Raw genomic sequence first — 24,299 nt, forward strand, 5'->3', positions numbered from 1 at the left:
CCCTCAAAGGCTGCTTGCTGTAGTAGCAGCTTCCTTCCTGCACAATTGCTGGCTGCTTCAGATGGAGTGGAGGAGCTTTGTCATCGCTTTGCTGCTCTTGTTCCTTGCTCAGAGGAAACAATGGCTGCATTGCCCGTGAGTATTTTACCCGGGCTGAGCAGGACCTCAGGAGAGAGCCCTTTGTGTTTGCAGGAACTAGAGAGTGTTGTGTCTGCCCGCGAGCGTCCTCCGTCTGCCTCCCCCACCCCCACCGCTACTGCTTCTCCTTCTATTCACCTCCCAAGCTGCCCTCCTCTCCCTTCTTCGTCTCCTTCCCCCACCCCTGTGTGCTTTGTTCTGCAACATGAGCATAAAGCTGCCATTGATCCCCCATTTAAATAATTACACACAAAAGAACGGGGGAGACATTAAACAGTGAACAAGAAAAAGCAAAAACCATGAGGCAGAAAGCGAAGGAGAGAGTGCAAATAAGCTGGTGTGCTTGAATGCCCTAAGGGAACACAAGATCGGCGTGGTGCTTTTTACTGGGCAGGAATGTAGTTATAATTAAGCAGATGGGTGTAACCCGCAAGCACAGCTTCCCAAACAGCCCCTTTCCCTCCGCTGGGATTTTTAAAACTGAAATCTTCCTCCTCTTTAATCTGCGAGACCACGCCCCCACATCTGACGTCAGATGCGGGGGCATGGCTAGCCAGGCACTGATGTTAGATGAGGGGGCGGGGCCAGGGGGCCGCCATTGCACACAGGCCGCCGGCAGTCTGGCTCCGCTCCTGGGCACAAGTGCACTAGCTTGTGGACAGTCTAACCGATTTGAACCAAATTTGCTACAGCTGAATGAACACATAGGGATGCCCCAATGGTGTGGTTTGTTATGATGTCACCCACCGTGATCCAAGATAGGGGATTTGAATCAAATTTGCTATCGCTGTAGGGACACATAGGGACACCTCAATGGCGTAGATTGTGATGATGTCATCCACCCCAATTCAAGATGGCAGACACGTAAACTTTTGAGGCGAAAGTGCCCTAACTTGAGGACTGTCTAACTGTTTTGAACCAAATTTGGAACAGCTGTAGTGAGTGCCACACAGGGACACCTAAATGGTTCAGTTTGTAATGATGACATCCACCCCAGTCCAAGATGGTGGACACATGAACATTTGTGGTGCAAGAGATCTAACATGTGGACCTCTCTTTGCACAAAATTTAGTCCAGATGTAGAGACAACAAAAGGAAAGTAGGCTGATTAGTTCTCACTAGAACAACTTGTTCATTACAGGAGACCCTCGTTATCTGTGGTTTCATGGATCACTGTTTCATGTATCTGTGGCTGCGTCTTAGAGACCCAGTTTCTTTATCCGTGGCAGGAAATACAGGCAACTTTTGCTTATCTGTGGTTCCTGAGTGCCTGGAAATGACTTCTGATGTCATTTCCGGCCACCATTTTGAAGCACAGAGCCATTTGGTAGCTCTTTTTGTTTAAATAAATAAATAAATAAATAATGAGAGGATTTGGGGGGGCATTCCTGAAGACCAAGGTACTATGTGTTTCTACCCTTATTTCTGCTCTCTTCCTGCTTTTCTTGACTTTTTTTTTTTTTAGAGAGTAAGGAACCTTTCCCCTAGATTCTCATAGAGATAAGGTTTCTTTATTCACAGTCCCCATATTCATGCTAATTAGAAGGAATGGAACCCCCACAAATAAAGAGGGTCTCCTGCACTATTGTGCATATTCTGAGACTAGTCATGACATTAAAAGCAGGCTACAAAGAAAAGACTTGGGAAGCCCCAGATTGCAAGAGGTGAGTCAGTGGTTGAAATAAGCTGAGAATGAAGAAACAGCCCTTTCTAAACGGTCTCTTTTCATCCTGGGATAAGGGATCAATTATGCTGTGAAAAACAAAAAGTTGTGAAATCATCCATCTTTCATAGCCCAACAAAACTCTCTGTGCACCAAGTGTAGAATAGTCGCCAAGGTGTAGACAAGTGGCTGAGCACATCTTCTGCCGTCTATTAGTGATTCCAAATAGTCAGGGTACATCCAGAAAGCTGCCAACAACATCAGGACATTGTTAAAAATTATTCATTAGCTTCCATGGGGAAAAAAAAAAAGAGTCCTTAATTCTTCATTTGGAGTCCAACAAACCACTGCAGCATCCCCTGAGGTTTTTGTTCTCTACTTTAGAAGCTTTAGCTTTTGGCTTACAGTGAGGTTAACGGATAGATCTGTTCCCAAAAAGGTAATGCCTTGATGGAATTAGCTTAAAATCCATTATCTTAATTCAAGAGAGAACATGAGGAATGTTCTTTCTTATGAGGAAGGCCTGATATATGTTGACATAACCGACCACCAACTCATATACACTTCAATCCAGCAAAGGATATCCATATGTGTGCCAGCTGTTGCCTCTCCTGGACAGAGATAGCTTGACTACTGTTGGTAACATTTGCGCTTGACTGCTGCAATGCATTGTATGTAGGGCTGCTCTTGAAGACTACTCAGAAACTATTATTGGTTCAGAATATTTATTTTATGAATGTATATCTCACCTTATCCAAATTAATATCAAGGCAGCTGATGAGATTAACATTAAATATAACACAATGATTAAAAACAAAAAGCAACATGCAATAATTATATGGTTAGACTACTGACCACTAACTTATTGGCAGTTGGAACAACTCTCATCAGCTTTAAACAGCATCACTGTCTCTCTGTCTGTTTCTGGGCACAATTAAAAATGTTAGTATTACCTTTTAAAGCTACCTAAAGGATAGCCCTGCTCCCACAGGAACCTCTAAATGCATTCATGTCTATGGAGGAGTACACGTCTTTGTAGCTTAGAAGAAGAAAAACACCTTTGTTCACTATTTCTTGAGTTATGTGAAGTTAAGAACACACGGCTGTGAATGTTTAATAAGATAATATTTATTTGTTACATTTACATTACATATTACAATATAAGTGAAGTTGTTCAAGCTCCCTAAAGCCTGGTGGTGTTTGTATTACAGAGGTAAAAATTAAATATCCCCTTAAGTAAAATCTTCTGAAAATATCCTCGTGACTCCTTTAATGACAGCAAGCATGTTCTTTGCCATCAGTCTTCACAGCTTGTCTGCATTCTGATGCAGCTTCCTTAATCATTTGCTAGTGATGCACATGATAAATTTCTGCCTGATGAACCTCTACAAGGCACAGTGCTCCCCCCAAATGTCACCTACTGTTGTAAATGGTACAGTAGCGTCGTCTATCGCTCCTCTAACAAAACTTTTTCTCCCCACTATTCAGACTGATGGCAATGCAAGGGCTTTCTTGGCCCTCAGCCAGAAAGGAAGAAAGATTACCAGTTTGCAGCAGTTCTTCCTGGCTTTATGCTCTCCCTTGCATTTTCTTGCCTGCCAATGCAGAACAAGAAGATGGGGAGCATCACCAGGTTGCTTGAGCAAATGCTGACACATTTCCCCCAACATAGCATAAATTCAGGGTGCTTTCGGGGTAGACATGGAAATATTTGTGAACCATGCTCCCTCCTCTCTTATCTGGCTTAGCTGTAATTGGGGTATCTGGCAGCTTCTGCTCTTGTTGCTTAGTGTTCTCTTATGCCCCTTCACTTTCAGTCAGAGATGCCTCCTCTGCTCCTGAATCTAAACAAAAGATAAATCATTACTATATCCAGTGCCACTGAGTTCCACAAATAAAAATAAATTTTACTAATTATGAAATCTCTTCAATCTGCTGACATGGCATGAATATATTATTCTTTCAGGTATGAAAGAAGTTCTTCTTAAATGCTTAAGAGGAATCAAAGACTTGATCTAGCTTTCTGCAATTCCTTCATCTGTTGATATTACTTTTGATCGAGCATGTGCAATTGGATACCTTTCCAGAACAGAACATTCCTCCAGAATCCAGTGCAGATAAATGAGGACCACAGCTACAGTATATGTTGCGAAGAATGTATATCTCAATGGTTTTGATGGCACTCTCTTTAAGCAGCCAGTACATGATACTATGGGTAATTTTTATTTATTCAGTTTATATACTGCCCTTTCAAAAATGGCTCGGGGGTGGGTGGGGTTACATCAAAATAAAACAATTAAAATCAATTAACAATTAAAAACAAAACTATAAAAACAGCATAAAACAAATTAAGAATTAAAACATTTAAACAGTTAAAAACCCTGGAGAACCAGGCTGAATATTTACAGCAATTAAAAACAATTTACAATAAATTAAAAACCCTGGAAGGCCAGGCCAAACAGATAAGATGATATCTCAATGCACCAGACAGAAATCCATCGGGTGCATTTGCAGCAAATGATTTTGAAAGCTTCACCTGCTGAATCTCACCTGCCTGGACTTTAACTATAGTAGGTGGCATTTTATGGGAGCAGTGTGCCCTGTAGAGATGCATCTGGCAGAAATTCATCAAGTGCACCTCTAACCAACTGAGATAGCTGCACCTATTTAATTCCTTCCTGGAAGCATCCCTCCCCCACCTGATGTCAAGTGAAAGATCAAGGCAAGGTTTGGGTGCATGGAGCTTAATTTGTAGTCAGCATAAGCTATAAGACTATTTAAAGTCTTTACTGCTTACAATACATGGCATGGAAGTTCGTGACTACCCTAACTTGCATTTTCCAAGCTTTTCGGAGCATGAATGAAAGATTATATGCAACATAACTTTAATCTTAAACCAAAATGTTTCTTTTAAAAATCAATATGTATAAGAAGTTATACATATTGAGTTAGAGCAATCTGTTAAATACATAATAGGCAAAAAAACTTTTGGATAATCAAGAGTAATATCTAGCCATGGCACATCAGTCCAGTCCTCTCTTCACTGGTATGGTAGAATCAAGTGGGGGGAAAGAGTTCCCTTTGAAGTGCTGTTAGCCCAAAATGCATTGTAATCCTGTGCAAATAGAATGGTCTGCCCGAGAAGGCTGTTGGATCCAGTACCAAGGTCTTGGAGGGTTTTGGAGTTGGTTCTGCCAGTGATTCTGTCAATGCCCTGGTCAATACCTAGAATACAGAACTCACCAGGGCAGTAGACACAATCACACCTAAGTGTCCTCTCCGACTCACTTCAAAATTAGCTGCATGGTATATGGAAGAGCTACGGGAGCTAGAGTGGTAAGGTAGATGACCGGAGAGCAAATGGAAGAGGTCTCAGTTTGAATTTGATAAGACACAGTATAGAGCCATGTGAAGGCCTATGCTATGGCAACATGTACAGCAAGGAAGTGATTTTATTCTGAGTGTATTGCATCTGCAAGTTCTCGTTCAGCAAAGTTGTTCTGGATTGTAAGGGGTCCTTCTGTTTGAAATTTGTTTCCGGATACAATGTCTCACTGTGACACCTTTAATTAGTTCTTTGCAGATAAAATCTCTCACATTCTGGCTGATCTGGACTCCAATGTTTCTGCAGGGCCAGTTAGGGAGATGTCCAGCAATCCCTCTTGCAAGATTAGATTGGATCAGTTTCAGTTTATGACTCCTGAGGATGTGGACAAGCTGCCTGGAACGGTACAGCCTACCACCTGTTCTTGGGATCCTTGCCCAACTTGGCTGATTTCATCTTGCAAGGAGGCTGTTGGTGCTGGCCTAGTTGATATAATTAATATCTCACTGAGGGAAAGAAGGATGCCACCTGGTTTGAAGGAGGCAATAGTTAGACTTCTTCTTAAGAAGCCCGGTTTTGATCCCCTGGTGATGGATAATTATAGGCCAGTCTCCAACCTTCCACAGTTGGGCAAGATGATAGAGGGTGGTGCCTTACGAACTCCAAGAAATCTTGGAGGAAACTGATTATCTAGACTCATTTCAAACTGGCTTTCAGGTGGCCTATGAGGTTGAGATAGCCTTGGTCAGCCTGATAGATGACCTTCACCAGAGAATTGACAGAGGGAGTGCAATTCTGCTGGTTCTTTTGGATCTCTCAGCAGCTTTTGATACCATTGACCATGGTATGCTTCTGGATCACCTGAGGGATTCTGGGATAGGAGACGATGACAGTTGCTTTTCAAAATGGGAACTGCTATATGGAGTCCCTCAGGGCCCCATTTTGTCACTAATGCTTTTACTATCTACATGAAACCACTGGGTGAGGTCATCAGGAGATTTGGTGCTGGCTGTTATCAATATGCTGATGACACTCAAATCTATTTATCCTTGTCATCAATATCAGGAAATGGCATTAGCTCCTTAAATGCCTGCCTGCAGGCAATAATGGTCTGGATGAGGGAGAATAAACTGAAGCTGAATCCAAGCAAGATGGAGGTCCTCATTGTTGGGGGCTGTAATTTGCAAGATGGGTTAGAATTTCCTGTTCTGTATGGAGTTACACTCCCCACAAAAGAATTGGTTCATAGTTTTGGAGTGCTCTTAGATCCGGGTCTCACCCTTGTGTCTCAGGTTGAGGCTGTGGCCAGGATCGCTTTTTACCAGCTACGACTTTTGGACAACTTCACCTGTTCCTTGAAGAGAATGACCTGGAAACAGTGGTACACCAGCTGGTAATCTCCAGATTTGACTGCTGCAATGCACTCTATGTAGAGCTGCCTTTGTGTATAGTTCGGAAATTTCAGTTGGCTAAAAATGCAGCACCAGATTGGTCTCTGGATTACCCCAGAGAGACCACATTATGCCTGTTCTTAAACAGTTGCACTGGCTGCCGATACGTTTCCAGGCAGATTGCTGGATATTACCTTTATAACCCTAAATAGCTTAGGTCCAGGTTACCTGAGAGAACACCTTTCCCTACAAGATCCCCACCGCTCATAGAAATCATCAGGAGGGATCCATCTCCAGGTGCCACCAGTTCATCTGGTGGCAACCTGGGATTGGGCATTCTCAGCTGCTGCACCTAGGTTGTACATCATGATCCCCATGGATATAAGACTGTCTTCTTTGGAGGCCTTCAGGAGAGCCTTAAAGGCTATTCATCCTGGATTTTAATGATATCTAGTTTTAACCTTAATTTTAATGAGATTTAATTTAGTTTAAATGTTGATTCTAATTGTATTATTCTGTGTTTTTTATTTTAATGTAAACTGCCCTGAGCCACTTTAGGACGGGCATTATATAAAAATAAAAATAAATAAATATGTATTTAAAATATTTATATACCACCCATAACATACGTCTCTGGGCGGTAAATAAATAATATTTTCCATTAAAAATTATTTCTTGTACTCGATGGCCTTCATTTGTGTTTACAGTCAATCAACCCATGCTGATGTATCAGTGCACAATGCACCACAAATTGTGATGCCGCACTTAATTCTAAGCACTATGAGTATTAATTATTACTCATTAATTATTAATAATTGTGTAATAATTATTATCTATAATAATATATTTGGGCTGCTTGATTTTTTCAGTGGATGCAAAGGGTCTTAATCCCTGTTTTTCAAATCCTGCTGTGAAGACTATTGTAGTGACCAGAGGAACTAGGACAATCTGATAGTACTCTAGATAATCTATTGATGTGTTTATGGATATTATGACAAAATGCAAGGAATGGAGGAGGGGGAATCTGTATATTTATGAAGTGATATGGTAGCCTTACAAAGTCTGTTCTTTGGCTTTTAGTCATACCATGTGGAATCAATGAATGCATAGCTTATGTAATCTTAGAGCAATATTTATGATTTAGTCTCTGAAATGCTTCTGATTGCTCCATGTCATCCTTAATCAACAGTTTCTTATTTAATATTCCAAATCAGTTCTTCATTCCTTGGCTCCAATCTGGAGAAAATTAGCTGCATGCGCAAAAGCCTTGGTGAAATCAATGGGTCAAGCTAGTCATGCTTGTGACTAACTGACAGTATATCCCATTGGTTTCTAAAGGAGTTAGACTTAGCTGACTTTCTCTGGATTGGGGTTCCATTGCTGAAAGAAAAATATAGTTGCTTCAAATCTGTTGCTAATGTGTGTGATAATAAATGAGATATACCATCCCAACAAATTTTTGGGTCTCCCCCGTCCATATTTATTTATATTTATATACTGCTCTTTGTCCTAAGACCCCAGGGTGATTACAAAAAGGAAATGTGATTTTGCAAGCCAGTTATCCAACTCCATGCCTTCCCCCACACTGACTTGTCCACTAATTAGAGGAGCCTTCTTCAGAGGCTCTTCTCTTGATACTGCTGCCTTTGAAAACTAGACTGGCTACTGAAGAAGGGCCTTGTCTGTGCTACTACCCAAATTATGGGACATTATATCCCCCTGGCACCATTGCTTCTATCGTTTAGGTGCCAGGCTAGGCAAAGTCTGTCCTACTCCCTAGTGCTTTAAATGGCTTCTGGGAGCCCCTTGCTATTTTTACCTGCTGTCTTATCTTTTACCTGGATTTTTATTCTCTGGCCCTGCTGTTTTATCATATTCATTTGTTTTATTGTTACTGAGTGGTTTATAATGGTACACTTTCTAGAGGCTGTCCTGGTAAAAGGCAGGATACAGATACCATAAGCAATCAAACAAAACTGTGTAGGTTGGCTAGCTAGCCAAGAGGAAAGGGGGTTGAGGGAGACATGAATACACCAGCAAAAAACAACAGGCAAATATTTATGTATTTATGCTTCCTTCCTTCTCCTGTTGAGAATAGCCCCAAGGGAGCAAATCAGCTCCATAAGGAGGGCAAATCAGCTCCAAACAGGGCAGACCATTATTTCCAATGGATATCACATCATGCAACTGTGTGCATGATGGAGCACGACTGGTCTGCAGTGCAATCCCATCAGTGGTGCTCACATGCACGCAGCGCATGGATGGTGTTCCAGCCACTTATTTCCCTTGTGTGAAAGCCAATATTCCAAATGAGATCTGACCAGCATAGACCACCTAGACCTGTTTCAAATACTCTGCTGTCAAGCTAGGTCCCCTCACCTTTTACTTGTGCATTTGATTTTTTCTACCCAAATGCTGGACATTACATTTGGCTCTGTTGAACTTTCATCTTGGTTTTAATGCAATATTTGAGCCTATCCAGATCAGAGTTAGCAAGCCCCCACCAGTTGGGGTCATCTGCAGATTTGATAAGCATCCCCTCTATACCCTCCTCCAAGTCATTTATGAAAATATTGAAGAGCGCCACACTGCAGAGCTCTGTGGCACTCCACCTGATGCCTCCCACCAGGATTATGTGGCGTCATTAAACAGTACTTGTTGGGTACACTTGTTTTCCACCTAACAATAGTAATATCTAGCCCACATTTTACCGCCTTGTCAACAAAGATATTGTGGGAAACCTTACCGAATGCTTTGCTGAAATCAAGATACGTTATGCCTTACTTGTCTCTGTCACCAGAGTAGGCCCACCTTCCTGCTTTCAGGAAGATGAGCCCATGAGCAGCAGTCACGAGGGGGCACAACTCCAAGGCCAGGACTGCAAGAGCCAGGAACACACCAGGAATCATACTAGTCAGGAGAAGAGCCAGGAACAAACCAGAGGTCAAGTCAGATAAATAGTCAAGAGCCAGAGGGTCAAGAGCAGGTAATTAGGAGTCAAGAACAAGCCAGAGATCACACTCATCAGACGGGCCAAACCCTAAGACAAGTACAGCAGAACAAAGGAATCTTGATATTAAGGCAAGGCTTGCCTCAACCAGGAAGCCTTTTATACGTTCCTGCTTCAGGCAAAGGGCAAAGACTGATCCTGTAGAGCGGGGCCTGTCCAGGGCTTCAGCAGCCTAAGAGTCTCCTGCAATGTAGCAAGCTGCCACAAGGGGCAACAACTCTCAGGGCCTCAGGGCAGGTGGAGCATGACACCTGCTTGCTTTCTTCCCCCTTTGGCAGAAGAGATATCCAGAAGTCTTTGGATCTGACCAATTAAGTCAATAGTAGTGTAATTTGATTCCTCCCAATCAACTGGAAGTTTTTTCACACCTGGTTTTTAGTTCACATCTCCTCCAAAATGGAGGTGTGCATTCACATATCAGCCAAATTTACTCCAAAGTCCCTGTGAGCTATCAGGGAGCACTTCTAACATCAGTCCCATGTTAGAGTGTAGCCCAATTTATATCTGGAGTCTAAAAATCCACTTTTTGCGTTGGTTTTTTTGGGGGGTGGGGGCAACTTCAAACTCCCAGTAAAGCCTCGCAGAAAATCTGCTGCAACGCCTGCTGCCTGGGAAAACTCCTGATGTCCCGTTTAGTTGTGGAGATTGCCCAGTTGCTAATGCCAGCCTGGCCCAGCCATCTTACTTGAGCAGGTAGACAGAAACCAAGTTGTCAGGCTGAACCAAATGGGGAAAACCTACTGCACAGAAGTAATTTTCTTTTATAGATGTATTCTTCTGTTCAATGAAGCAAAGAATGACTTTAAAACACCTGAAAATGAATGTGTTTGCTGCATATTTAATTGCCTTTTTCAACTAATAAGCCTGCCCACCAGATTTCATGGAAAACGAATAAATAAATTTTTGGAAAGACCCTAAGACGTAGTAGTTTTAATTATGAAGCAGGAATAACCTCCAGGCACTCCATGAAAGAAGCAGATTTAGTCATAGTTGGCTTGATTTTCAAAGGTGTCGAGCACTTAGCTGCCACTATTGTCCATGTAAATTGTGGCCAGTCAGCACCTTTGAAAGTCAGGCCAAAATGGCCCTTAGACCTGAAGCTCTTCAAGGACGGGTCTTGATGCTTGTTTGATAAAACTATATTTTGCAGCACTGTTCTCCCCAGACAGCAATATATGAGTAATAAGAATAATAGCTAGCAGATTTGGGCAAGGAGTTAGAGACATTTGATGTGGTTCTGCAAGGGCTTTCATGGTGCATTTTATTCTTTTCAACAAAAATAAGCTCTTGTTTTACAGGCAATATACTTGTGGAGCACAATAGAAGCAACAAGCCTGAAAACAATTTAGAAACAGGAAGGTGTTTGCCTGCTCATGTGCAACTTGGATACTTTGCCATCATTTCTGATTTCATTTTCTTGAAATAACTTGAATCAAATGCTGCCAACTGGCAGTCTAGGCATATGAAGGCTGGCTTGTTTGCTAGCAATTACTTTTGTATCGTGATGCCAAATAACCAGAGTATTTCAGCTAAGTGTGTCCATATGTGAGTGCATACGTACCCACTCACTAGAAGCCACCACTTTATTCTTTAAATACAAGCTCTTTGTTGTCGTCTGTGCATGGCAAGTGACTCCCATAGATTGTTAGGAGCTCAAGGCAAGCCTGATTCCTTGCAGCTAGGAGAAAATGCAAGGGAAGAGCCAACAAATAACTAGGTGAATAGGTCTAGGAGGTAAGACACAGGACTGATGGATAGAAATCAACATGGCTGAGCAGCTGCTGAGGGCCCAGGGCCCTCAGAAGAGTCCACTTCTGATCCCCAGAACCATCTCTGTAGTTGTGGTGGTGGTGGAGGAGCAACTCTCTTGGAGCCCACCCAGGTAGAAGGGGACCTATAGAAGGCAGGTTGCCATGGGTCTCTTGGAGCTGCCCAGGGTAAGGCTTCTGAGGCACACAGCTATACTGTAAAGTGATTGAGTGAATGCAGTCAGATGGTATTAGCAACAACAGATGTTGCAGACTATCAATGGAATAATAATGTCAGTTCCCTGTTCTCTCTTCAAATTGTGGTATATAAATTCCCTCACCAAACACGGTAATGCACTGCTCTGGTGATACAGGGAGGGGAAATGAATTGTTGGAAACCTCACCTGGGAGCCTGACTTCCAACATCATCTAACTTTCTGTGGAAACTGATGACCCTTCCCCATGTGGTAGCTGGCTGCTTTACAAGTGGCTATGTGGCAGCTCAGTGTGCAGAGACAGGCAGCCATCATAAGCAGGAGAGCTGGCCTCGCAGTCGTGAGCATGAATAGTCTGCTTTGCTAAGCAGGGTCTGCCCTGATTTGAATTTGGATGGGTGGCTACACGTGAGCACTGTCTGCTATAAGATATTTCCCCCTGGTGATGGGGCTGTGGCTCAGTGGTAGAGCATCTGTTTGCATGCAGAAGGTCCCAGGTTAACTCCCCGGCATCCCCTGGTCGAACTGGGAGATACTCCTGCCTGATAGGGACGTGCACAAATCGCAATTTGCAGTGCAATTTATAAAACATCCCTGCACCTTTAAAACTGAGAACAGCAGGTGCATACCTGCTCCTCCACTGCTTGCTGCCACAACTTCCTGAATTGGCAGGAATGGTGATTAATCCATTACTTGAACCAGGCCAGCTCTTGAATGGTGCTTTAGTTACTTTTCAGTCCAGTCCTGGACTGGAGGTGGGGCTGGCAAACAATAAGAGCACAGAAAGCAGACTGTACTTGTCATTCTGTAAATAATATCTATTTCATTAAAGTATTAATATTCTTGATTCTACTCCACTGCCTGGTCCTTGTGTGCCACAACCTCCCCCCCCCGCCCCGCCCACGGATTCTAAACTGGTGATGAGAGTAGCTAAGAACCCCTCCTTAACTAACCAAACAAAACACTCTCTTCTAAACAATAGAAAACAAAAGAGAGGGAAAGGCCTACAGAAGACAGAGCAGATGAAAGGAAAGCAAGGGACTGAAACAAAGAACTACCATTCTTCTAATCAGGTATTTTTGTCTTTCCATCTCTTGGACTTCCAGGCTTTTCTTCATAGAGATCTCATACTGTGTAACCCAGACCTTCTGTAGTAAGTAGCCTGCTTTTGAATACAGCAGCCATCTTACCCTCTATATAGTCTATTAGCTCTGCCTAAAAGACTGGAGTGGCAGCCATTTTGTTTTATTCAGTTGCACAGCATACTTTCCCAACAGTGACTGGTTTCTCTTCCAGTTTTATGAACTTCTGATTTTGTTGTCAGTATGCTTCCTGCTTTTCCTGAATTTGCTGTTCATGACCCTCATGCTATATTGGGGTCCAGATGGGACCACTGGCTTGAAAGACTGGAAAATCTGTTTCTTGTGATGAATGAAAATGACTCCACCACTATGTGGGCGATGCTGTTACATTTTGACGGCAGTGAAGTTCACCAGATTTTCAAAACATTACCTGATACTGGAGATAATTATGATTATGAAAAAGCAAAGCTAGAACTCACCGAGCATTTTAAGCCCTGCAAAAGCATAGATTTTTGAGCAAGCATGCCAAAACAAAGGAGAAATTATAGGTGCTTATCACACCCTTCTTCATCACCGTGCACGGGCCTGTGCATTCACAAATACAGACATTGAGATAGGGGCACAGATAATACAAGGATGTTCCTCAGCCAAGCTTCAGCGACAGATTCTATGTGAACTCTAGATGACCCTCACTAAAATATTGGACACTGCTCGAGCAAATGAAGTGTCCGAACAGCATGTCCAAATGATTGGAAGCCATGCCCCACAAATGGAAGCTGAACAAAAGCTTCAGAAACACCCCAGTTGCAAACAGCCAACGCTTTCTCAAGCTACCCATACATCTTCAACCATGCAGCATATGCCTGAGCAGACAGCCCAACAACTTTGTTACAACTGTGGTGGAGCTTATCCCTACAAGGATAAGGGGCACAACTTGCCATGCCTGTGGAAAAAAGAACCACTATGCAAGAGTCTGCAAGTCCTCACAAATTACCTTATATCTAGGTAATTTGTAGGTAAGAAACGTAGTCCGTTTCTTGAGATGAACGACCTCAAAACAGTGGTACATATGTTGGTAACCTCCAGACTTGACTTCTATAATGAGCTCTATGTGGGGCTGCCTTTGTACGTAGTCCAGAAACTTCAGTTGGTACAGAATGTGGCAGCCAGGTTGGTCTCCGGGTCACCTCTGAGAGACCACATCACTCCTTTGCTGATAGAGCTACACTGGCTGCCAATAGGTTTCCGGGCAAAATACAAAGTGCTATTTTGCACTTGGATATTTAAGATAATCTCTTAATCATTATGAGCTCCACCGCCCATTGAGGTCATCTGGGGAGGTCCGTCTCCAGTTGCCACATGGGAACGGGCCTTCTCGGTTGCTGCCCCGAGACTTTGGAATGCACTCCCTACTGAGATACGATCCTCCCCATCTCTGTCAATTTTTTAAAAGCACTTGAAAACCCACCTCTTCACTCAAGTTTTCTCAGCTTTTTAAATTTTTTAGGTTTTAATCTCTGGTTTATTTTTAATTTTTTAAATTGTTTTATGTTTTTGTATATGTTTTTAACTTGATTTATGCTATTATTAACCGCCCAGAGATGAAAGTTTGGGACACTATACAAATTAGATAGATAGATAGATAGATAGATAGATAGATAGATAGATAGATAGATAGATATCTTTGCCAGCAGGGTCATGGGCAAATGCTCTTCAAGCTGATTTTCTTGGGGAAGATAATTCATACATCTATATTGCCTGTTCTCCAGTCCAAATTACTTCTGACCATAAGGGCCTGCCTCATCACTATATTTTCACAGGAGGACAAAAGTCCCATTATCTATTGCTGAAGACTGGATTCCACTCATTATATGTTGTGTACTGCATATGTGCACCCATTTACCTGCAGACATACTAGAGACATAATGCCTCCAACCACCCACTTGGAGATTTAATATCTAGAGACTCTGGGGAGGGAATGGAGTCCTGAAGAATTAGCATTCTAGCAACTCACATGGGGAGGGGGGGGGCGGGGACTAAACCAGGCATCCCCAAGAGGTGAAACCAGGGACAAAACGGGAATAGTGATTTACCAGGAACAGATTTTAAAAAACCCAGGGACTATTGCTGGTAAACAGGAGCAACTGGAGTCTGTACGATCCATGTGTAGGGATCCCAGCTGAGAGGAAAGTGGTTGGGAAGGGAGTTACAACGGGAAGGAGAAAGCAAAGGAATTGTTGCTCATCTCTTCTTTGCTTCTTGCTGCCTCTCTTCTGCAAATTGTGCCCCCCCCGCCCAGCTGCTTTGGGGTTGTTCTGTGGTGACTGGGATTCCAAGACCTGTATCTTCTGTTGAACATCTTGTGCTGCCCATAGTGACACAAATCACTTGGCTTTAAAAAGAAGGTGATAATTTGAACTTTGTTGATAGCATTACAATACTAATTATGGGATTTTAGCTGACATTCAGACTAATGAAATGCTAGTGCAGTGGTGCTGCACATGTGCTCTGGGAAGTGGTAGCTCATGCCCAGGCAGCTTCCAAATTGTTGCCCCGTCCACTGTGTGGGCCTAGCAGTGATATGGGCCCTGGAATAATGCTGCCCCCTGCCTCACTGGCCCACCCCTAGCACCCAACTCCATGCTCCTGGGCTGGAAACCCAGCACTCAGTCACTGCCCCTCTTCCCCTTCCTCACTTCTCAAGGAGCACCTTGCAGTCCCAGCTGGCAAGGTTTATTGCTGGCTGTGGCTTGTCTCTCTTTTTCCGTTCCAGCAACAAACCTCTGTGCTTTGTTTCCTCCATTTCTGAGGAGACAGTGCACAGATACCTGTTGCTGGAGGGGGGAAGAGAGAGAGAGAGAGTGATGCTGGATGTCTGATTCAGCATCAGCAGCAGTCGGTCTCTCTGGCGGGTGAGTTGACATGGTGGGGTGGGGATTTTCCTACACTCACCACCCCTTGGCACACTCATGCCTGAGGCCGTCATTTCACTTCGCCTCATGGCCCTGGCTAGAGGGGAGGGACCATTTTGTCCATCTTCTCTTCCCTCTGAAGCTAAGTACGATTCTTGAAAAATATGTCCCTGATGGTCAAGCAGACTTCAGGGACATGTTTTCAGGAGTCACAGGACTTCAGAGAGAAAGGGATATCAACAAAATCATTCCTCCCCTGTAGCACTTGCTCAGCGGTAACAGCACCAGTGCTTCATTATTCTGGATGTCAGCAACTGCTTTAAAAAAACAACAGTTTAATCTTGAATAGATACAAGTATGGGCTTTTATTAGACACCCCCCCACCCCCGAAAAATGGCACCCTGTTATGGAGATGAAGTTATAAGAAAATCCCAGTGTTAAATTTCTGCTTGGTTTGCAGTTGATAAAACTACAGGAAATTTGCCATTAAAAAACAAAAAACTATGGCCACTTTTGAACACACAAAGAAAATCAGGAATTCTAGACTGAAAGGTCTGGAATTAGGAAAATAAGAATTGTTCCCAGATTTGTTCTAGCTGTGATGTGCAATTATTGACAACCTAAACTAGCAATCACTGCATTTTTAAAACAAAAACTATTATTTACACTACATCCTCAATGCACATGGCACCTTACAGTTTCGCAGGCAGAAATAGCAGAACTCTATTCCCAAGGAGCCTACAATCTACAACAGAAATGTGGGAAACCGGGGGAGAAAGGAGGAGCTGAGAATTTGCAGATTCCATCAGAGACAAAATGAGCGGCAGGTATTTGGTACTTAAAAAAAAAAACACCATACTTAATTTCCCCATCTGTTACTCATCTATAAAATGAGAGAATGTAACCCAGTTTTGCAAAGTACCATTTGAGCTCTGTGATGAAGAGTGCTATTATATTATATTATTCTAGAACAGATTATGCTCAAATGAGACACATCACCACATGACCCCAGTTGGCTGCTGTCAGCAGATAGCAATTGGCAATTCTTTGGACTTGATTACTTACTTATTCAGAAGATTTAGCATAATGGGCAATCATGTGTGTGTGTGTGCAGGGCGGGGGATACATTTTTTTTGATGTCTCTTTGTGTTTTTTTGTGGTTTTTTTAGAGTTTTCTGGGTTCCAGATGACAGACATCATGATATAATGACACTTGCTTGAAACTTTTACTCATTGTGGCTGAAAGGTCTGTAGAGAGTGTTCATTTCTTTATTAATTTTACTCAAGCAGACAATGTAAATCTGATGATGGTTTTGAGAATAAGTTCTGTTGCTATATTCTATTACATGCAAATTGGCATGTGTGTGTGATTCTACTTGGAAAACTTCAGCAAATAGAATTAAAGTCGGTTAAACTCATATATGTAAGGGGTCGAGGAAAACATGGGAGTTTGAATTTGGAAATATTCCAATTTTTAATTTAAGGAAGGAACAGGAGGGAAAGGGGTAATAACAATAATAAAAATAATAATAATAATGTCACGGAAGTTAAAAATCAGTCCATCAAGTCAATTTTCCTTGGCAGATTGCTTTTCCTCCTTCACTGTAATATTTTGTTCTCTATATTTGTTTTTTTCCCCCCTTTCATATTTCTTAAAAAACTATTTGAAATTCTAACAAAGTTGCTACTTGTAAAATTTAGGGGAGTGCCCCCTCTCCTCCCATTTTTAATTGCACAATTTGATTTGCTATTTACAAGAGGAGAGCCTAGTGGCATATTTGTTTATTTTATCTCTCCCTTTTGGAAAGGTCACTATCCGGTCTACGCAAGCTGCTAGCAGAAGAACTGTAAATTAATTTCATCTAGTGGCCAAAAGAAAACACGCAGCTCCTACTCCTTGGCTTTTTTGTTGTTGCCTGTGTTTCCACAAGTCCCTCCAAGTTACAAAGTCTTCCCTGAGGGAATCACCTCTCCTTCCATTACTGAATCACCAAAAGCCTGGAGAGAGCATGACTGAGTTATGTCCCCTTCTGGAGTTGCCTGCCAGTGACAAGCTGAACAGAGTAAATAAAAAAGCTAATTTCCTTTTTCAAAAATTTTGTAACGTATTACTGAAAACACACACCTATGTATAATCTTATAAAAATATTACTGAAATATGAGTGTTTTGCAGGAGTTGCCACAGAAACACGTAGCGCTGTGTAGAATCCAAAATAGGATGTCTAGACAAACTCCTACTGTCTGACCTTTTATGTATTTCCTAATCCAACTGATCTTGCCAACCAAATTGGTGACTAAGCAGCAATTCACTTTATACACTGTCATAAAGGCCTGACAGGGCCCAGGTCACCATTATAAATTTCAGTCTGGCTACTTCAGCAACTCTCAGCTTCCTTTACCAACACAACTCCCGTGTGGTTTCTGGGCTGTGATGTGTGCACTGGATCATCATGAAGTAATTTGGGGAGGGGGGCCCTGTAAAATCCAAACGCCACAGCTCGGCTGCGAAACAGAGAGCACTTTCATCCAACAGGACCCCAGAGTTTACATAAAACTGAAAAAGGAAGACTGGAGAAAGTCTCTGGTGAAAACAAAATTAAAACTGCAGTGACGTTAAGGTCTACAGCAGCCATCTCTCTGAGGGCAGGAGAGCTGGGTTTGCACCTCAGTAAGGTTAAAAAATGAACTTGAATGGAATGAATAGTTGCACCACATGCTAATCATTCCCCAGCCTCCTCCACTGGAAAGTCAATTTGTTAATTTTTCCTCCAGAAGCAACCTTGTATAAAACAGAATACTGCCAATAAAACATACATTTCATCAACAAGGGTAAGACAAATGTCCAGTCCCAAATATCCTTCCAAAATGTACACAGACTAGCTGACACAGAAATCCTGCAAGTTATTTGTAGGCTGTAACACCCAGCCAAATACCCCCTTCGGAGATACTGCAAATTTCAGGGAAAGAGATCATGTGATCCATGCAAAAATGTGCAAAGGACTATACAAGTTATCTATACAAGTTATCTATGGGAACACACAAATTGAGGGACAGTATCCTGGGGAATCGTGGGAATGGGCTGTAATTCAGTGGTAGAGCACCTGTTTTGCTTGCAGAAGGTCCCAGTTTCAGTCCCTGGCATCTTTCGGTAGGGCTGGGGAAGACTCCTGCCTGAAACCTTGGAGAACTGCTGCTAGCCAGGGCAGATAATACTGAGCTAGATGGACCTTTTGAACTTTGGTGCTGGAGAAGACTTTTGAGGATACCATGGACAGCCAGGAGAACAAATAAATGGATCATAGAACAAATCAATCCAGAATTTTCACTCGAGGCACAAATGACCAGGCTCAAACTATCCTACTTTGGACACATTATGCAAAGACCCAGCTCCCTTGAAAAGTCCATAATGCTGGGGAAAGTTGAAGGAAAGAGAAGAAGAGGATGACCAGCAGCAATGTGTATGGACTCGATTACGACAGCAATGAATGCACCACTGAGAGACATTAAAGGCCAAGCTGAAGACAGATCATCCTGGAGAGAATCTATCTATGTGGTCACTAAGAGTTGACACCGACCTGACGGCAATCAATCAATCAATCAATCAATCAGATGGACCAGTGGTCTGACCCCGTATAAGACAGCTTCCTCTGCTATATGTTTGTACTTGTAGTTTTCAAGCACAAACTTGAGATTGATCAGCATTGCTTCATGACCTGTCTGCATGTTAACATTTAATGGAAAATGAAAATTGTCTCTGCATGGTGCTTTCCAGATGACACGCTACAACAGTGTCACTACGTGTCCTCCAAGTGTGCTTCCATATCGCCTGTGTTTCAACATTGCTGTCCCTGCACTGTCAGCAAGGTGCTGTTCACATGTCCGATGCCTTCTTTTGCATTTTATCCTTGCATCTTAGTCTTACATCATTGCAAGTCTGTCACAAAAAATAGCTGTATTTTCCCACTGTAGGAGGGTCACACAAGCTATTTATGTTTTCAAAATGATCCTGCCAAGCCAAAGCATTTTACTGTTGAACAGCATGTAATCTGGAAAGCATCTGTGAGGAGTTTCCTACAATGCCTCTGTAATGGGTACTGCTGATCAACACATACTTCTACCTTTTGCAACAACTTACCAGCATAGTCATCATAGATCATTTCTGTTCCTTTGGGTTAGGCATTTGAGTGGTCCTGAGAAGTAGTCAGATCTTCTGAGGAGGTAGCTGTAAGTGTGATGTAATGCCAATAAAAGCAGGCAATTGTAGGTGAAGATGATTCTGTGGAATGGATGGTAACAACAACAACGAGAATAGAGAGGACTGCAGGTTACAGGGGGAAAGTGAACTGGGAATATTGAGATGACACTGACATTCTGATCTGTGCATAACTATGCAATGTGACAAGTCAAATTCTAACTATATAATTCATGTGCACTAGCATTGCTGAATTTCATGTCTGTTTACCAGAAATGGGATAGGGTCCCCTGATTAAAGGACTCTTTCTATTGCTAAGTAAAACACTTCTAACCAGAATGCATGTCGGTGTATTTCACACAGGGCTTTTAGCTCGCATCTCCTCCAGAAGGGAGGTGTGCATTCACATATCGGTCAGATTTACCCAAGAAGTCCCTATGAGCTATTGAGGAGCACTTTACACACAATTCAGGTTTTTCATTAATCAGCTTCGTCTGATACACCAACTGCGACCTTTTATTCGCTTTGGCTGATACACCAACTGTGACCTTGCCTGGACAGAGATAGCTTGGCCACAGTGACTCGTGCTCTGGTAACCTCTCGCTTAGACTACTGCAATGCATTGTACATGGGGCTGCCTTTTAAAAGGCAGAAGCCGCAGCTGGTACAAAATAGGGCTTCAAGATTATTAACTGGGACTGGAAGTTTTGATCATATTATGCCAGTGCTTTGTCAGCTGCATTGGCTCCCAGTCTGTTTCTGGCCCCAATTCAAAGTGCTGGTTTTAAGCTTTAAAGCCCTAAATGGCTTGGGACCAGGTTAATTGAGAGAGCACCTTGCCCCATATGTCCCAACCTGAACATTTTCTGCGGAAGCCCTCCTCCAGGTGCCCCTGCCAAATGAGGTGAGGCAGGTGGCTACCAGGGAGCGGGCCTTTTCGGAGGTTGCATCCCATTTATGGAATAGCCTCCCTAGTGAAGTTTGCCTGGCTTCATCACTTCGTTATTTTAGATGCCAGGTAAAGACCTTTTTGTTCACTCGGGCTTTTTAAATTCTGGTTTTCAGATTTGTAACTAATTGTGAAATGAGTTTTTAAGCTGTTTTGTATTGTACTTTGTATTTTCTTTTTCCCTTTTTTTTTGTCTGTTATGATTTAATGTGTTGTGTTTTTCCTGTATGTCTTAATCCTCTGTTGTGAGCTGCTCAGAGAACAATTTGTTATGAGGCAGCTAAAAGGTACAGTTTTATTATTGTTGTTGTTGTTTACACAGTCAGACAGGTGTTATTGACTGGTTTGTTTTATCCAGACATCGAGTCCTTCCCAAGGACCTGGGATGGCTGGATTTTACTGTCAATGTTGTTGCTGTTATTATTATAAATATCATCGCAGAATATAGGCTGTTCCCAGTAAAGTTGCTTTTTGTAACTGGCTGATGGTGATTTCTGTAGCCCCTATGGTGTTGAGGTGCTCTTCAAGTTGTTTTGGAATTGCACCTAGGGCACCAATTACCACTGGGATTATTTGGGTATTCTTCTGCTACAGCCTTTCAATTTCAATTTGTAGATCTTTGTATTTTGTTATTTTTTCTATTTCATTTTCTTCTATTCTGCTAGCCCCTGGTATTGCTATGTCAATTCTTTTAACTTGTTTTTCTTTCTTCTCGACTACAGTTATATCTGGTGTATTGTGTGGCAGATGTTTATCTGTTTGTAGTCAGAAGTCCCATAATAATTTTGCATCTTCATTTTCTACCACTTTTTGAATTTTATGGTCCCACCAATCTTTGGCTACAGGTAGCTTGTATTTTTTGCAGATGTTCCAGTGTATCATCCCTGCTACCTTGTCATGCCTTTGTTTGTAGTCAGTCTGTGCAATCTTTTTACAACAGCTGATTAGGTGGTGCACTGTTTCATCTGCTTCTTAAAGGCGGCACTTGCTGTTTGTTGTTGATTTTTCCACTTTTGCTCTTATTGCATTTGTCCTTAGTGCCTGTTCTTGTGCAGCCAGTATTAAACCCTCTGTTTCTTTCTTCAATTTGCCATTCTTAAGGAATAATAGACTGGACCCAGGCATAGCTAGAGACACTATGATGGATGGTCATTATTTTCCTGGTCTTACAATCTAGTGTCTCTAGCTCTGCCTGGGTCCAGTCTATTATTCCTGCAGTGTAACTGATAACAGGTATAGCCCAGCTATTTATGGCTTGTATGGTGTTCCCGCCATTGAGTTTGGACTTGAGGATTTTTCTAACTCTCCTGATGTATTCACTTCCATTTTTTCTTTTAACTTCAGTGTGTGCAATGTTATCAGCCTGGAGAATGCCCAAGTATTTGTAATGTTCTTTTTCTTCCAGGTTCTTGATGTTGCTTCCATTGGGCAGTTCTATTCCTTCTGTTTTTCTTATATTTCCTCTGTTCATTATTAATGCAGCACACTTTTCTAGTCCAAACTCCATTGCTCTATCGCTACTGAATATCCGGACAGTGTTTAGCAGTGATTCAATATCTGATTGGGACTTTCCATACAACTTCAGATCGTCAATGTAGAACAGATAGTTTATTTTACTTGATGTTTTAGATGTTTGGTATCCGAGGCCTGTTTTGTTTAGTATTTGTGAAAGTGAAGTCATGGCGATTACAAACAACAGAGGGGATAGTGAGTCCCCTTGGAAAATACCTCTTCTAATGCTAACCTGTCCAAGTGTCTCGCCATTGATTGTTAGCTGTGTACTCCACATGCTCATTGCTTATTTTATAAATATCTGAATGTTTTTGCTGACACCAGTTGTTTCTAAACATTTTAGTATCCATGTGTGAGGCAATGAATCGAAGGCTTTCTTGTAGTCAATCCATGCAACACTTAGATTGGTTTTTCTTCTCTTGCAATTTTCTAAAATCATTTTGTCAATCTGCAGCTGGTCTTTTGTGCCTCTGGTGTTCGGGCAATTTCCTTTCTGTTCAGCTGGAAGCTGCTTATTATTTAATAAGTGTTGCATTACTTCATCTGCTATTATTCCAGTTAATAATTTGAACATGGTTGGTAGGCAGGTTATCGGTCTATAATTACTTGGAAGTGCACCTTTTGCTGGGTCTTTCATGATGAGATGAGTTTCCCCAGTTGTTAGCCATTGTTCAATATCACCTCCTTGCAAAATGTGATTGAACTGTTTTGATAGTTGTTTATGAAGGCTTGTTAGGTGTCTAAGCCAAAAGCCATGCAGTTCATCGTCGCCTGGTGCAGTCCAATTTTTAATTTTCTTTGCTCTTTTACTTATTAATTCTGGTGTTATTAGATCTTGCATTTGTTGGTTACATTTTTTGACCTCTTTTACCCAGCCTGCTTTTTTATTGTAATCTATTGAATTGTCCCATAATTTCCCCTAGAATTGCACTGTTACTTCTTTATTTGGTGTTTCTACGTTTCTTGCAGTTTCTCCTTCTATGCTTTGGTAGAAACGTCTCTGATTCGACTGGAATTGGAGATTCTGCCTGTGTTGTGTAATTCTGGCTTCATATCTGCTAATCTTCTATGACACTGCTGTTATTTGCTGCTTTATTATTTCCAGGAATTATCTAATTTTCCTTGAATCTAGATGGTATTTTTGAATCAGATACTGTTTGGTGTTTCCATTCTTCAGCTTCTTGTCTTTCATATCTTTCAATTTACTTGCATCTGATCTAAGCCTGGCAATTTTATTTTCTAATCTAATCTTCCATTTAGGTGATGTACTACTTTCTTTTTTTACAGGTCCACTGATCTTATATCCGAGCTCTTGTGTTGTTATTGTTGCTGCACTGTACATTAGTTGGTTTGTTTCTTGCAAGTTATTGGTTGTTATTTCTGCAAGTGCAGCATTGACATCTTTTAATGCCTGAGCAAGTTGTTTTTTGGCAACTGTTTTTAGAGCTGGAAGTTGAACCCTTCGTATATTTTTTCCAGTTAAGCGACGTTTCTTCCAGTAACCCTGCAGTCTCCAGCTCTGGTTGCTCAACTGAAGATCCTGAGTCCTGTAGCCCACTTGCCACCAGATGTCCAGGGACTCCAGCACCTGGCACGGTCCTTGTTGACTTGGGCGATGACTGATCCAGTATAGATTTATTAAAGTTATGTCTCACCATATTGTTGATGGGAGAGGCACTCTTTGTCTGGCTCCTCTGGTGAGACCTGTCCAGTATGGTTGGACCTCTGACATAGCTCTCACCTTCCTCAGAGCACGCAAGCCCCACAACCACACCAAGGTAGTGCCTCACTGGGGGTATTATTATCATTATTATTATTATTTGCATGTTAGAGTGTAGTCCAATTTATATCCAGGGTTTAGAAAATCCACTTTTTGCATTGGTTTTTTTGGGCAAGTTTGAACTCGCAGTAAACTTCAGCCTGCTGTCTGAAAACCCTCATTCTGTGTGCATCCCCAAAGAGGGTAACAACAACAACAACAAATATTTAAATATTTATATACCACTATTCAACAAAGGTTTCCAAAGCAGTTTACACAGAGAAATAATAAATAAACAAGATGGCTCCCTGTCCCCAAAGGGTTCACAATCTAAGAAGAAACATAAGACAGACACCAGCAACAGTCACAGGAGGGATGCTGTGCTGGGGGTGGATAGTGCCAG

General features: G+C 42.1%; 2 long non-coding RNA genes across 2 annotated transcripts; one reads left to right on the forward strand and one right to left on the reverse strand.

Annotated features, from left to right (window-relative positions):
* Positions 1-2,927: 2,927 nt before the first annotated feature.
* Positions 2,928-11,207, reverse strand: LOC128352985 (uncharacterized). The gene is made up of 3 exons (XR_008320760.1): positions 11,089-11,207; positions 9,264-9,427; positions 2,928-3,645 (listed from the first exon to the last, which is right to left on the reverse strand). It is a non-coding gene; the product is annotated as an uncharacterized LOC128352985 (long non-coding RNA).
* Positions 11,208-12,422: 1,215 nt separating this feature from the next.
* On the forward strand, positions 12,423-17,661 carry LOC128352984 (uncharacterized). The gene is made up of 3 exons (XR_008320759.1): positions 12,423-12,563; positions 16,654-16,730; positions 17,293-17,661. It is a non-coding gene; the product is annotated as an uncharacterized LOC128352984 (long non-coding RNA).
* The last annotated feature ends 6,638 nt before the right edge of the window (positions 17,662-24,299 follow it).

This window comes from Hemicordylus capensis, chromosome 4, assembly GCF_027244095.1.
Source record: "Hemicordylus capensis ecotype Gifberg chromosome 4, rHemCap1.1.pri, whole genome shotgun sequence".
In the NCBI taxonomy this organism is placed as follows: Eukaryota; Metazoa; Chordata; class Lepidosauria; order Squamata; family Cordylidae; genus Hemicordylus; species Hemicordylus capensis.